This window comes from Alnus glutinosa, chromosome 3 (assembly GCF_958979055.1).
Source record: "Alnus glutinosa chromosome 3, dhAlnGlut1.1, whole genome shotgun sequence".
Classification (NCBI taxonomy): Eukaryota; Viridiplantae; Streptophyta; class Magnoliopsida; order Fagales; family Betulaceae; genus Alnus; species Alnus glutinosa.
In genome coordinates this window covers 17,804,120-17,819,287 of record NC_084888.1, presented here as the reverse complement: position 1 = coordinate 17,819,287, position 15,168 = coordinate 17,804,120, and the positions used below count along the sequence as shown (strand labels likewise).

Here is a 15,168-nt window from a genome sequence, read left to right as displayed (position 1 = left end):
TGGGTGAGCCATGGGATGCTGAACCTTTCTCCTTTAAGCCGTTGGTACTCTTCTCCGAGAATGGGTTGACACCTGACAACAAGTTCTTGATCTCGTTCAAAGAATCTTCCATGCGTTGCATCTTTTCGACTTCCACGCGTCTAACTCCATCATGGACCTCCTGCAAGTCAGCTTCAAGTTTCTCAATTCATTCTTTTGTTGGTAGCCATGCTCTAATACCACTGATGGGTCCCGGTCAGAGAGAAGGATACTCAACTACTATTTCATTGAAATAGAAAGAGAATACAAATAGAACTCCACTCCGAGTGGGAGTTAAACCACAAGACAACTCCAGTTCAAGTAGGAGAGAAACCACAACTAGATTTACAAAATACACAACCACTGCCACTGCCACTAAACCCATATTTAAAGAACAATACTAACATGACATACATTGCATGACACACACACATTCCATGTTATCCACGTGGGTAACTGATCCACTGTGAAACAGAGGAAATAGTTGAGGGGTACTAACTGCTTTGTACATGCACACCTTCATGAGGCAGTTCCTCTCCACTTTGCATGGGCAATTCACGTATAGTTAAGCCACGTATTTGGGATTGGGGTACCGTGCATGACGTGGCATATCAAGTTCTTCCTTCTTCGGAGTTAGCTATTTTGTGAAAAAACTGTGTGCACATATCACCCTTCCTTAACAACACGACCCTGCTCCAACTCACCTCCCCATGACTGGATCTTTCTAACTACCCAACAACTTCTGCCTTTTTCATTCTCTCCTCATCACCTAAGGCCCTCTCTCCTATAATGATATCAAAAACATGTAGCTCTTCCAAAAGGATCTTCTTCTTCCTCTCTACATTGCCAAACACTTCATTCCATCTCTTTAAATCAACTTTTAAAGCCTTGAGCTTGCGGGCTAAAATGAAGCTCAGAGAGCCTTTGAAGTGATAAAAGTTCTACCATTGTTTCACCCTGTCCGCAGAACCCTCAAACTTTATGATGCAGAATACATTGGACCTTTAGTTTTATTTAAATTATTAGTTTTATTTTATTTAATTATGGGCTTGATCCAAAGTTTAAGTTATTTGTAGTTTAATAATGGGCTTGGCAATTTCTCCTTACCCAGGGCAGATCAAACCTCTCACATAGCTGCTTCCATATTCGTTCAGAAAATTGGTTAAAAAAGAAGATGATAATGAACTTCTACCTTTTGCTTGCATATCACATAGCACATACTAGCTTGAAGCTTATTTTGAGTGCTTAATCTGCGCTAATCGCTAGCCATAGGATATAGAGTCTGGAACTATGATGTCTTAGACACTCTGAAGATAGGTACAGATAGATAGCTTGTCTGCATTAGGTATGGGATTTTCAAGTAGTTGGTCGGTGGAATCCAAGGAGTTTGAGTTGCGGGTGGTGGGAGGCGAAACAGGGGTTCGTATTCGTGAGTATTGCAAAGGGAGGAAGAGGTCTATTTTTTTGGAAAGGGATGAGCTAGCTAGGTTGGTGAGAATCCTTGAGGATCTGGTTAGAGTGGAAGACTCTCGGGTATTTTGGAACCAATCTCTACAAGGGTTTCCTCGGATTCTAGCGCAACGTTGCTTCAACAGACATGGTGGTTTTCTGGTGGTTGAGGAATTTATTGGTGATAGAAGAAGTGATTCGATTATCGTCCCGGAAGGTAAAACTGGTAAAGGTTGGGAGCTTTTTGGCTCAGAGTTAAGGAGGGTTTTTGAATTCTTTAGAGTTGGGTCCAAACCAGTGGCAGTAGATATTAAGGCCCAGGCGGGGAAGGAGAAGAGGAGAAGTTATGCAGAGGTGCTGGCGAGGTCGGCACCACCGGTGGAAGAGCCTTTTGGTGTTGTTTCGGAGCCGGTAGCCAAGTGCCGAGGTGAGTAAAGGAACTTTCGGAGGGGAGGCACTATGAGGGGATGCCCACGTCCAATTCTGGACAAGTTTCAGTGTTCGGCAAATGGCGGTTCATAGCTCTGGCAGCTTCTTTGGCTCAGGTTAATCTTCCGGCAAAACTTCCTTCTTCAAACGGTGTTGGTCAGGTTGCTGAGAAGGGGTATGGGGCTTCTGACATGACTTGCCTTCTTGGTGATAGAATCGATTTTCTCAGCCTAAGAGATACGTTGCTGCAGCTAAAAGTAGACGTTGGTGCTTGCTTGGAGAGAGTAGATGGGTTGTTGGGCAGTGTGGAAAATCTGGCAGAGTTGTCCTTGAAATCTTGTCCCACATGTATGATGGATAATGATTTGGGATCTCAGCTTAAAAGTGTAGAAGCTTCTTTGGGTGGGAATGGTTTAGGGGCTGGTGTGTTCTCTAGTTATGTTGGGAGATCAAAGCCCAAGTCCAAGCCTAAGACTAAGCCTAAGCCTAAGCCTAAGCCCAAGCCCAAGCCCAAGCCCAAGCCCAGGCCCAAGGCAGTTTTCAGGCAAAAAATGAAGTTGGACAGGGGCGTGGATCCTAAAGGCGTGGCTCCAGCCTAGCAAAGTTCGCAAGCCCATTCTATCTCGGATTGGCCGTGGGTGAGGTTGAACGTGGGTCAGTCCAGCGAACTAGGGGGTGTGGATCAGCAGGAGCAGGTATGTTTTGAGCCCGATCCTAAGGGCAAAACTATTGCCCAGCCGATTTTTCAAGTCCTTTCTTGCTCGGACTGGTTGCCGGTGAGAAGTGAAGCGGGTCAGTCCAGCGATTTAGAGGCGTCGACGTCTTCTGGAGTTCCTCTGGCTATGCCGAGATAGTCGTTGCTCTCAGGTATCTCTCTTTCGGTGGGTGGAACAGTGGGTCCTGCGGTTTCTCCGGATCCGGTGGATTTGATATCTGTTGTGACTATCAGCGAGCCGATGGAAGTCATGTCGCCGGCGAGGGTCCAACCGGAGCTGAACCTGGCGGTGAGAGAGAGCAGGGTCGACGCTCTGGCAGATTTTTTTCAAGTGCCGACAGATTTGCTGAGTGCGGTGTTTGAAGGTAGGGCTCAGATGTCTAGGCTTTTTGGTCCTTGCGCAGGTAGTGGCGGTGGAGGATCATTTGCTTGGAAAGGGGATTTTTCAGGGGAGCTGGCTGTCTCTGGGTTGAACGGGTGGGGGTTGCCGTTGATGCCTCTTCAGGATTATCCTTGTATGCAAGCAAAGGATGGTGTGGGGAATTCCAACAGCCAGCATACTGGTTGCTCAAATTTGGTTGTGTTTCAAGAGGGTGATCAGCCTAATGCAGTGGCAGATAGTGGGAAGGTTTTCTGGGATGTGGATGTGGTGGAGAGAGAAGGATTGGTGGGTTCGGTGTCTCCTCTTAATTCCTATGCCAATTCAGAGGGGGATCTCTCAGGTTACTCTGATTGGGTCATTCAGTGTGCGAATGAGATTTATCCCATTTTAGGGATTTCGTTTGAGGGTCATAAGTTACAATTGCTGGATTTCTTGTCGTTTATTGAAGAGGATCGACGTTTAGGTGAGGAGGGAGCTCTGTCTGGTGGGGGAAAGAAGGGAAAAAGGAAGGTTAAGAATTTGGAGTGTCCCATTAACTACAATGCTAGAGGATCATGCTCAAGCCGTGGGAAAAGGAAGACGAGAGGGCATCCAGTTGTGTTATGAAGCCAAGAATTCTGTCATGGAATGTGAGGGGGCTGAATAAGAAAAACAAACGACTAAGGATTAGTAACTTGCTCAGAGAATGGAAGGCGGATATCATTTGCTTCCAAGAAACAAAGATTCATGGTATTTCGAGTAGCTTTTGGCGCAGTCTCCGGGGCTGCAATCATGTGGATTGGTGTTGTCTAGACTCCTGTGGGGGCATCAGGGGGTATTTTGATCATGTTGGATAATAGGGTGGTGGAGAAAGTTGATGTGTGTTTGGGGGTTTTTACTCTCGCTGTTTCCTTTAGGAATGTAGTGGATCGTTTCGTCTGGGCTTTCGCAGGTGTTTACGGTCCGAATTGTGATATGGATAGGAGTCTGCTCTGGGATGAGTTGGCTGGGATTCTTAGTTGGTGGCGCTTGCCGTGGTGTATAGGAGGCGATTTCAATGTTGCTCGTTTCCCTAGTGAAAGGTCTGGTGAGGGTAGTAGGTCTGGTATGAGAGAGTTCTCTGATTTTATCTCTGAGATGGGTATCATGGATTTTCCTCTTGCTGGGGGTGCTTTTACTTGGTCACGTACTTTTGATCCCCCTGTGTGGTCTAGGATTGATCGTTTTCTAGTCTCCCCTGATTGGGAAGCTCGGTTTCCTGTGTCGTCTCAAAAGAGGCTTCCTCACCTTTATTCAAATCACTTTCCGATTCTTCTTGATTGTGGTGACTTCTCTAGGGGGAACAGGTCTTTCAAATTTGAGAACATGTGGCTTAAAGCAGAAGGATTTGTGGGGAAGGTGAAACATTGGTGGGATTCTTACTCGTTTCAAGATACTCCTAGTTTTGCCTTTGCTTGTAAACTAAAGGCATTGAAAAAGGATTTGAAGATTTGGAATGAAGAGGTTTTTGGTAAGGTTGAGAGGAACAAGAGGAAGTTGTTTGAAGAACTTCAGGCTATTGATGCTATTGAAGAAAGTAGGGCTTTAGTTGTGGAGGAGCTTCAGAAGAAGACAGAGATCGTCAGAGAGATAGAGAGGTGTTCTCTTTTGGAGGAGGTGAGCTGGTGGCAGAAATCTAGAGTCTTGTGGTTAAAAGAAGGGGACAAGTGTACTAAATTCTTCAACTCCATAGCAAATTCAAACAGAAGGTTCAACTCTATTGACTCTTTATTGATTGGAGATACTCTTTCTTCTAATAAGACAGAAATTGGCGACCACGTGGTTGAGTTCTATCAAAAGCTATTTCATGAGCCGAGTAGGTGGAGGCCTAGGGTGGATGGTATTTCCTTTGATTCTATTTCAGATTTTGATGCTAGCTGGTTGGAGAGAGCGTTCAAAGAGGAGGAGGTCAAGAAGGTAGTGTCAGCTTTGAATGGTGATAAGGCACCGGGTCCGGATGGCTTTTCTTTGGCCTTCTTCCAAGCGTGCTGGGATCTCGTGAGAGTGGACATTATGAAGGTTTTTGATGAGTTTCATGCCAGAGGTCTGTTTGAGAAGAGCCTGAATGCTTCGTTTATTTCTCTTATTCCGAAGGTTCCAGGGGCTAACTCTATCAAAGATTTCCGGCCTATTAGTTTGGTGGGAGGCATCTACAAGATTATTGCTAAAGTTCTAGCAAACAGATTGAAGTCAGTCTTGGAGAAGGTCATTTCCAAATCTCAGAGCGCTTTTATCAAAGGAAGACAGATTCTTGATCCGATTCTTATTGCTAATGAATGCATTGATAGTAGGCTTAGATCGGGGGTTCCAGGCATCATTTGCAAAATAGACTTGGAGAAAGCATACAATCATATTAACTGGGAGTTTCTTTTGTATATGTTGAGGAGGTGTGGCTTTGGGGAAAAATGGTGTAGGTGGATAGCTCATTGCATATCAACTGTGCGGTTTTCGGTGTTAATCAATGGCTCCCCTATTGGTTTTTTCAATAGCTCTCGAGGTCTGAGACAAGGGGATCCTCTGTCACCCCTATTGTTTGTTTTTGTGATGGAAGCCTTGAGCCGTATGATCTCAGCTGCAGTTAGTGGGGGTTTGTTGGAAGGTTTTAAAATAGGTGACGCAGATTTTTCGCATCTTTTGTTTGCAGATGATACTCTGATTTTTGGTAGTGCTCTTGATTCTCAGTTACGTAATTTGCGGAGTCTCTTCCTCCTGTTTGAAGAAGCTTCGGGGTTGAAGGTTAATTTGGCTAAGTCAAATTTAATTCCAGTGGGGCATGTTGATCAAGCGAAAAGGCTAGCCGACATTTTAGGGTGTGGGTTTGCCACTTTGCCGGTTAAGTATCTTGGTCTTCCTTTGGGGGCCTCCTATAAGTCCACGCATATTTGGGACAAGGTTGTTGAGAAGATTGATCGTCGTTTGGCTAGTTGGAAAATGATGTATCTCTCTAAGAGTGGTAGAGTAACCCTTATTAAGAGTACCTTAGCCAATGTGCCTACTTACTTTTTGTCTCTGTTCCATCTCCCGAAGAGTGTTGCCGCTCGCTTAGAGAAGCTACAACGGGATTTTCTTTGGGGTGGTTTGGGTGAAGAATCTAAATTTCACTTGGTGAGGTGGTCGAAAGTCTGTTCCCCAATTTCAGATGGGGGGTTGGGTATTCGAAATTTGTTATTGTTCAACCAAGCTTTGTTAGGTAAATGGTTGTGGCGGTATGGAATAGAGAGAGAAGCTTGGTGGAGAGTTGCGGTGGATGCCAAGTATGGTAGTTTGCGGGGTGGTTGGTGCTCCCGCGAGCCTGTAGGTGCTCATGGGGTGGGGTTGTGGAAGAATATCAGGAAAAGGTGAGGGAGTTTCTTTGGTTTCTCTAGATTGGAGGTGGCGGATGGGGTTAGGACAAAATTTTGACATGATCTGTGGTGCGGGGATAGGGTGTTGAAGGAAGCTTTTCCTGTTCTTTTTGGTATAGCTCGGATGAAGGATGCTTCCGTTGCGGATAATATGGAGGTTTTGGGTGGCTCTATCCAGTGGAATGTGAGCTTTGTTAGAGAGGCGCATGACTGGGAAGTGGGTGTTTTTGCATCCTTCTTTCATGTGTTACATTTAGCCATGGTGAGTAGAGATCGTGTTGACAGGCTTAGGTGGGTCCCTTCCGAGAAAGGGGTGTTCAAGGTTAAATCCTATTTCAGCTCCTTGGCTAGCGGTGAGGGTAGTCGTTTCCCTTGGAAGAGTGTGTGGAGGAATCAGGCTCTTTCGATGGTGGCGTTCTTTGCGTAGTCGGCAGCCCTTGGTAAGATTCTTACAGCGGATAATCTCAGGAAGCGAAAGATCAGGATAGATGCTACTTGTGCAAAAGAGACGGGGAAACTGTGGACCACCTTCTTCTTCATTGTGATGTGGCTTCTACTTTGTGGAATCATGTCTTTTCTCGGTTTGGTATGTCTTGGGTCATGCCTAGGAGAGTTGTCGATTTATTTTCTTGTTGGTGGAAGGCGGGTAGGTCAAGGAGTGCTGCAGTTTGGAAGATGGTGTCTATATGCATTTTTGGTGTGTTTGGAAGGAGAGAAATACTAGGTGTTTTGAAGACTTGGAGAATTCCATGGAGAATATTGTTGCATCGTTTTTACATTTGTTGTATCTTTGAACGGAGGCTTTTTTGTCACTCGTGTCTATTAGCTTTTCTGATTTTCTTGTTCGTTTTTCTTTGCCTTCTTAGGCGTTTCCTTGTGTATACTTCCAGTGTACTTAGAGGGGCGCCTTGCGCTTTTTTTCTTTATATTAAATTTCATTTACTTATAAAAAAAAAATAATGGGCTTGGCCCTTAGTCACATTAGGGTTAGGGTTAAGTCTATTTAAGCATAATATTCTATTGTAATAGACAGTTGATGATGAATGAAAATATTGAGCGTGCGTCGCTATTATCTTCTCCCTATTCTCTCTATCTCTCGGCTTTCTTCTTCATTTCTCTCTTGATTTCTGCTTCTTCTCCCTCTATTTCTGCTTCTTCTTCATCTTAAATTCTTGTTTTATTTATTCTAATAATCTATCCTACATCAAATTTGGTATCAGAGCTAGGTTTAGTTTTATTTAAAGTATTAGTTTTATTTTATTTAATTATGGGCTTGATCCAAGTTTAAGTTATTTCTAGTTTAATAATGGGCTTGGCCCAAAGTTAGTCATATTAGTTTAATTTATGTGTAATCCAATAATGGGCTTAGCCCTTAGTCACATTAGGGTTAGGGTTAGGGTTTAGTCTATGGATCTATTTAAGCATAGTATTCTATTGTAATAGACAATTGATGATGAATGAAAATATTGAGCGTGCGCCGCTATTATCTTCTCCCTATTCTCTCTATCTCTTGGCTTTCTTCTTCCTCTCTTTCTTGATTTCTGCTTCTTCTCCCTCTATTTCTGCTTCTTCTTCCTCTTAAATTCTTGCTTTATTTATTCTATTAATCTATCCTACATCAAATTTGGTATCAGAGCCGAGTTTTGATTGTTTCCTACAACAATCACGATCCACGTTCAATTTCGTACCCTGTTTCAACTTTACTCCCGAAATACCCAAACTCCCAACAGCCTCCCAGAACTTGCACCACTTCTCATCTCCTCGTCAACCACTGAATCCATCTCATCCAACAGCCTCATCAAAATTCCATCAAACCAAAGACCCAACCAAAAGTAAAAGCCCCAAACATACCCAATCCTTACCTTTGAATTTGCACAAATTTATTGTCTTTTACTCACCCAGTAACGATCCAAACATGAATTATTAGCACTATGAAGATCTTGATCGTAGTCGATCTCTCGGGTATTCTCAATACAGGGGCAAAGATGTGTCAGATTTCGATGGCAAAAGGGATCCATATGCTTTCCAAGATTGGCTTGATGCATTGGAAGACTATCTTGAATGGATTGGTGCCCCTCCAAATCGAAAGGTGCGTTTCGTAAAAATGATGCTCAAGGATGAAGCACGTATTTGATGGCGCAGTATTGAAGAATACCATCACCACCTTTGTCTTCCTCCTATTTCCGATTGGGGAGTGATGAAAATTAAATTGCAAGAGAAGTATGGGGCTAAACATTATTTTCAAGACCCCCAACCGCCTACCCAAATCCACAAATCCTCGCCACCGCTACGTGACAAAGTCCCACCCAAAAGCCCAGATTTTCACAATCCAAACGCTTCCATGGCTGAGTCACAATTTGAACGACTGCAGCAACAGATTTCCATCCTGGAGGAAACGAACTCCCAGATGGCAGCATTCCTCAACGAATGTTATGCGCAGCGTGAAACCCATCCCCATACGACCCTTCCACAGCCACTGCCATCGCTCAAAACCACAACCTTACCCACTCAAAAGAAAACACAACCACAAAGCCCCAATCTTTTAGCAAACCCGAAACTGTCAAGGCCAAAAATCCTACAAACCGTGACCACTCTAGCACCATTCACCCACACCCAATCAACAGCCTCTATTGTTCACAAACTAGAAGAAATCGAAGCAAATACCCAAACCCAAAAAGACGCTCCATCAGAAAATTCCGTGCAACCACCATTAATACCCACACCACAAAACCCAAATACTCAGGCCTACCGTCGCACAACCTGACCGACCGCCAACCCGGTGCTGTGACCACTACAGAGCCAAACCAGCACCCCTGCCCTGCGTCGCTGTCATTAGCCCACCACCGGATGGCTATGACGCCGGCCATAGAACCATCACACCGAGCCTGCACTCCGTCTCCACCAACCCGAAACTATCATCCCCAGCTGCAGATCTACACCTCTACTGCAGTGTTGCGCAAAATCCGGATGAAGTTCATAGAAGCTCCTATGTCGTTTGGTTTACAGGGAAAGGAAAAGGTCGGATATTTTAATGTTTGGTTCCAAAGCCAAAGACAAGAGGACTAGCACTGGCGAGAGAAAGAAAAGGACCGAATTTCCTTGTCGTTGGTTCAGGAAAAGGAAGAAGAAAAGACTAAATGAGAAAAGGAGGTCGCTCCCTTGGTCAAAAGGGAAAAAGTTGGTAAAAAAATTAAAAAAAAAGGGCCAATGTATTTATTTTATATTGTTTGATTGTGCTCTCAAAGTTGCAGGTTTCATATTCACAACAGCAATTCCTATTGGGCCTCTTTCAACCATGTTTATTTTTTTGGCCTATATTCAACAGCAAGTTCAAGAATAAAAGGGAAAGCCCGTTCATGAGTTGATAGATTGGGCCTGGGCCAAAGCATCGTTGTCTAAACTTGAGGATGAGTTTTTTCGATGAAGGGGAGAATGATGCGGAATACATTGGACCTTTAGTTTTATTTAAAGTATTAGTTTTATTTTATTTGATTATGGGCTTGATCCAAAGTTTAAGTTATTTGTAGTTTAATAATGGACTTGGCCCTTAGTCACATTAGGGTTAGGGTTAGGGTTAGGGTTTAGTCTAAGAGTCTATTTAAGCATAATATTCTATTGTAATACACAGTTGATGATGAATGAAAATATTGAGCGTGCGCCGCTATTATCTTCTCCCTATTCTCTCTATCTCTCGGCTTTCTTCTTCCTCTCTCTCTTGATTTCTGCTTCTTCTCCCTCGATTTCTGCCTCTTCTTCCTCTTAAATTCTTGTTTTATTTATTCTATTAATCTATCCTACATCACTTTAGCCACATGTTTTTAAGTTTGAAGGACCTTCTATCCCTTTGAAAGTCACCACAGTCGAGGAGGATCGAGAAATGATCCGAGCAAAGAGTCTAGGAAATCTTTGTCGGGACACACCAGAAAATTGAGCTTCCTATGCCAGAGAGACTAGGAATCTATCAATTCTGGACCAAGAGTGTAATTCCTAATTACTCGACTAGGTAAAAGTTCTGTCATCAAGAGTGGGTCCATTAGACCCATATAAAGAATGAAGTCAAAGAACTCCAACATAGCTGGGTATAAACAAGCTTCTCCCAATCTCTCATTAGGGAATTTGGTAACATTAAAATCAACCCTAATGCACCATTTAGGATTTTAGGATATGTAGGTAAAACTGCATACCATAATTGTATGGCAGTTTTGGAATATATAGAGAATAAATCATCTAGCTTACACTAGATATCTTTTACATGAAGAGTTCTAGTACTAATAACTATCTACCTTATCACAAGACTTAAAGAGACCTAGACTAATAGAATATAACTAGTCTAAAGATTATCCATAGAGACAGAGCCTTGATCTAACTCTAACACTTTACACTTATCATTATCTAATAACAACTCTTGATCTAACTCTTAACACTTTACACTTATCATTATCGGATAACAAGTCTAATCCAATACGCCCCCTCAAACTCGACGTGGGAGGATGAACTTTGAGGTTGAATCGGAACATGATGAACCGGGCAGCAGCAAATGGCTTCGTGAGGATATCGGCCAATTGATCTTTTCCAGAGATGAAACATACTTTAAGGAGCTTTTTAGCGACCATATCTCGGACAAAATGATAGTCAATCTCTATATGCTTTGTGCGAGCATGATAGATAGGATTGGAAGCGAGATACGTGGCACCAATATTATCACAATACAAAATCGGTGGTTTTGGAGATATTACATCAAGTTCACGAAGAAGTGTTTGGATCCAAGTTAACTCTGCAGCTGTATTCGCAATGGCCTTGTACTCAGATTCGGTACTAGATTGGGACACCGTGGGTTGTTTCTTGGAGCTCCAGGATAAGATCTTTTTACCAAGAATGACACAATACCCGGAAGTAGAGCACCGGTCATCAGGACAACTAGCCCAATCGGAATCTGAGTAAGTAGTGAGATGCTTTGAAGAATTCTTTGAAATGCAGAAGGTATGTGAAATTGTGGACTTTAAATACTGAAGGATACGTTTAACTACCGACCAGTGAATGTCCCGAGGATCTTTTTTTTTTGATAAGTAAGATTTCATTAAAAAGCGCAGAGGGGTGCAACCCTAGTACACAGGAAGTATACAGTCCCGAGGATCTTGCATAAACTGTGATACTTTATTGACTGCAAAGGCAATGTCAGGCCGAGTAAGGGAGAGATATTGAAGAGATCCCACCGTGCTTCGGTATTGAGTAGAGTCTGTAATAGTAGAACCTTCAAACCGGCTGAGAGTAGTGGAAGCCGACATAGGAGTAGCTATTGCCTTTGCAAGTAGCATGTTTGTCTTGGTGAGGAGATCATGAATATACCTCTGTTGGGAAAGATGAAGATCAGCATTGTGCCATGTAGCTTCAACTCCAAGAAAAAAATGAAGAGGTCCAAGATCCTTAAGGGCAAAGGATTCGTGAAGGTCACTGATGAGCCGAGAGATGGCTGCTGGATGGGAGCTTGTGATTATGATGTCATCAACGTATATTAGGACAAAGACAGTGATGCCATGAGCTTTGTATATAAACAGAGACGAGTCTGATTTGGAGCTAGTGAACTTTAGATCAAGTAGTCGAGTACTTAGGCGCGAAAACCAGGCGCGGGGGCCTGTTTTAAGCCATATAAGGCTTTGCGGAGCTTACAAACAGCTGCTGGATATTGAGGATGCTGAAATCCAGGAGGTTGAGCCATATACACAGTTTCTTGAAGGTGACCATGAAGAAATGCGTTGCTAACATCCACTTGTCGAATGTCCCAACCTGCAGAGACAGCAATGGAGAGCACAGTACGAATAGTAATAGGTTTGACCACTGGACTATAAGTTTCAGCAAAGTCAATTCCAGGTTGTTGGTGAAACCCTTTTGCCACTAAACGAGCCTTGTACCGTTCTATTTCGCCATTAGCTTTTCTTTTAATTCTGAAAACCCATTTGGAGCCGACAATGTTCATTGAGGGAAGGGATGGAACTAGAGACCATGTTCCATTTTTGAGGAGAGCATCAAATTCAGCATTCATAGCTGCTCGCCAGGCCGGATGTTTGCTGGCTTGAGAGAAACAAGTAGGTTCTTCTTCGATGGATGCAATGGAAGCCGTGAGAGCTTGAGGAGGATACCTCACCCTGCCATCAGTGAACTTGGATGGCTTGAAGATCATATTCTGTGACTGAGTGGTCATGTCATGGACTCGGGTTGGAGGAATTTGTAAGGGGGCAGAAGAGGCTGGCTCGGATTGAGAAGGTGAGGGCGGTGTGTTTACTGTAGGGGAAGGTGATGGAGTAAGTGGTGTGTTTGGAAAGGTCAGCAGAGGTGGATCTGAACATGAGGCAGGAGATTGAGGAGTTAAGGAAGATATAATGGGAATAGAGATCAAGGAAGGTGTGATAGGAACAGTAGATGTTGTAGTAGGAGTAGGAGTTGAAAAGGGGAAGCTGTTTTCATTGAAGACAACATGTCTTGCAATATAGACTCGACCGGAGGGAAGATGAAGACATTTATAGCCAAGATGTTGTTTGTTATATCCAATAAACACACGGGGAAGAGTGGAAGGAGAGTTTAAAGGAGTTGTAAGGGCGAAGAAAGGGCCAGCATTCACAACCAAAAATTTTAAGGAATTTGTAGTCGGGAGGAGTGTGAAAGAGAGACTCAAAGGGAGATTTTCTGTTGGTAACTTTAGATGGGAGACGATTGATGAGATAAGTGGCTGTTTCAAAAGCTGAATCCCAAAAGATTAAAGGTACATTTGCAGTGGCAAGAAGGGAGAGGCCTGTTTCAACAATGTGGCGATGTTTTCTTTCAACAGTTCCCATTTGATGATGGTTGTGTGGACAGCTTAATCTATAAGAGGTTCCCATGGAATTAAGGGCAGATTGAAGTGGGCGAAATTCACCACCATTATCACTTTGGACAGATTTAATTTTAGTATTGAAGAATGTTTCAACAAGATGTTTGAAACGAAGAAAAGTTGAACACACTTCAGATTTAGTTACAAGAGGAAAGAGCCAAGTGTACTTACTAAAATCATCAACCACACTTAAATAGAAACGATTGTTGTTTACAGAATTTACAGAGGCAGGGCCCCATACATCAAGAAACAGCAATTGAAGGGGAGAATTTGAAATAGAAGGTGAATAACTGAAATGAAAACGGTGACTTTTGCCCTGTTGACATGGAGAGCAGACGGAGGAGGACTTTGATGAAGACACGGGCAGTTTTTTGACTGGACAACTTGGTTGATGATTGGAGAGGCAGGATGACCAAGCCTTAGATGCCACTGATCCAGGGAGACTTTTTCACCAAGGAAGGCAGCAGGTGACCGAGAAGAAGCAGCAGCAAAGGATGGCCATGGATAGAGACCGAGCTTACTCGGGCCTTGAAGGAGCAACTGACGAGTTTGAAGATCCTTAACACAGAAAAAGGTAGGGTGAAACTCAATGAAAACATGGTTATTACGTGTGAATTGATTTACGGATATAAGGTTTTTCTGTATTTAAGGAACATGAAAAAGAGAGAATAAATGAAAATTACGTGAGGGAGTGGGTAAGAGTCCACGACCAGAATTTGAAATATGCAAACCTTGCCCATTGCCCACTCGGATCTAATCAGTGCCATTGTAGTTCTCAGCATGCATATTGAGGTTTGCCAGCTCATTCGTGAGATGGACATTAGATCCGGTGTCATGATACCATTGAGAGTCAGATGCAGTAGGGAGGGAAGCCAAGTTTGCATTTAGGGGAGAGCTTTCAGATTGGTATCCTTGTTCAAACCGGAACCAGCAAGTGGCAGCCGTGTGGCCTAGCTTGTGACAAACTTGACATGTAGGGCGTTGGGACGGGCCAGAAAAGGAATATTGATGAGGTGGTCCTTGACCACGGCCACGCCCCCTGCCACGAGAGAAATTAGTGTTGCGGTAGCCCGTATTGGAGCCACGATTGTTCCTTGGATAGCTAGGACTTTGACGTTGAGCAGTGTTGGCAGTAGAGATGTTGATATCAAGGGTTGTTTTGTGAGTCTCCAGACGCAGTTCATATGATAACATGTAGCCATAAAGGTCAGTAAGAGAGATAGAATCCTGCCTTGTTGTGACAGAGGTAACAAGGGGGTCATAATCAGCACCCAGTCCGGCAAGGATGTTTGAGATTAATTCAGAATCTTTGACAGGCTTTCCAATGGCAGCCAAGAGGTTTGCAATTCCCTGTACTTTTTGGAAATAAGCAGAGACAGTTTGAGCATCTTTCTTCAGATTGGATAGTTGTTGCTTGAGTTGGAGGATCCGAGATTGGGACTGCTCAGCAAATAGAGTTTTGAGAGTGACCCAGACTTCCCGAGATGTTGTAAGGCCGATAACATGAGGCAGTGTTTCCACCGAGAGTGTGGAGATGATGGCGCTGAAGATAATGCGATCTTGATGATACTATGGAGAATGATCGGGATTGAGGATGAGGAGACCAGAGGTTCAGTTAGGGATGAGTTTTGGAGGCTGAGGGAAGGTGCCATCAACATAATTGAAGAGGTTGTGGCCTTCAAGAAACGGAACCATGAGAAATTGCCATAGGATGTAATTATCCTGGGTTAGTTTTTCAGAGATGTGATGGTGCACATTCTGAATAAGAATAGGGGAAGTAACTGGGATGGAGATAGGCGGTGGGTTGGAGGTGGTAGAATCGGTTTCAAAGGTGGGAGCAGCCATAGACGTTAGTCTTGACTGGCTCTGATACCATATAGGATTTTAGGATATGTAGGTAAAAATGCATACCATAATTGTATGGCAGTGTTGGAATATATAGAGAATA

General features: G+C 43.5%; 1 protein-coding gene across 1 annotated transcript in view; it reads right to left on the bottom strand.

Moving 5' to 3' along the window:
* LOC133863805 (reticulon-like protein B22) overlaps nt 1-15,168 on the bottom strand; it is a 32,302-nt gene that overhangs the window by 5,921 nt on the left and 11,213 nt on the right. The window lies entirely within an intron of this gene.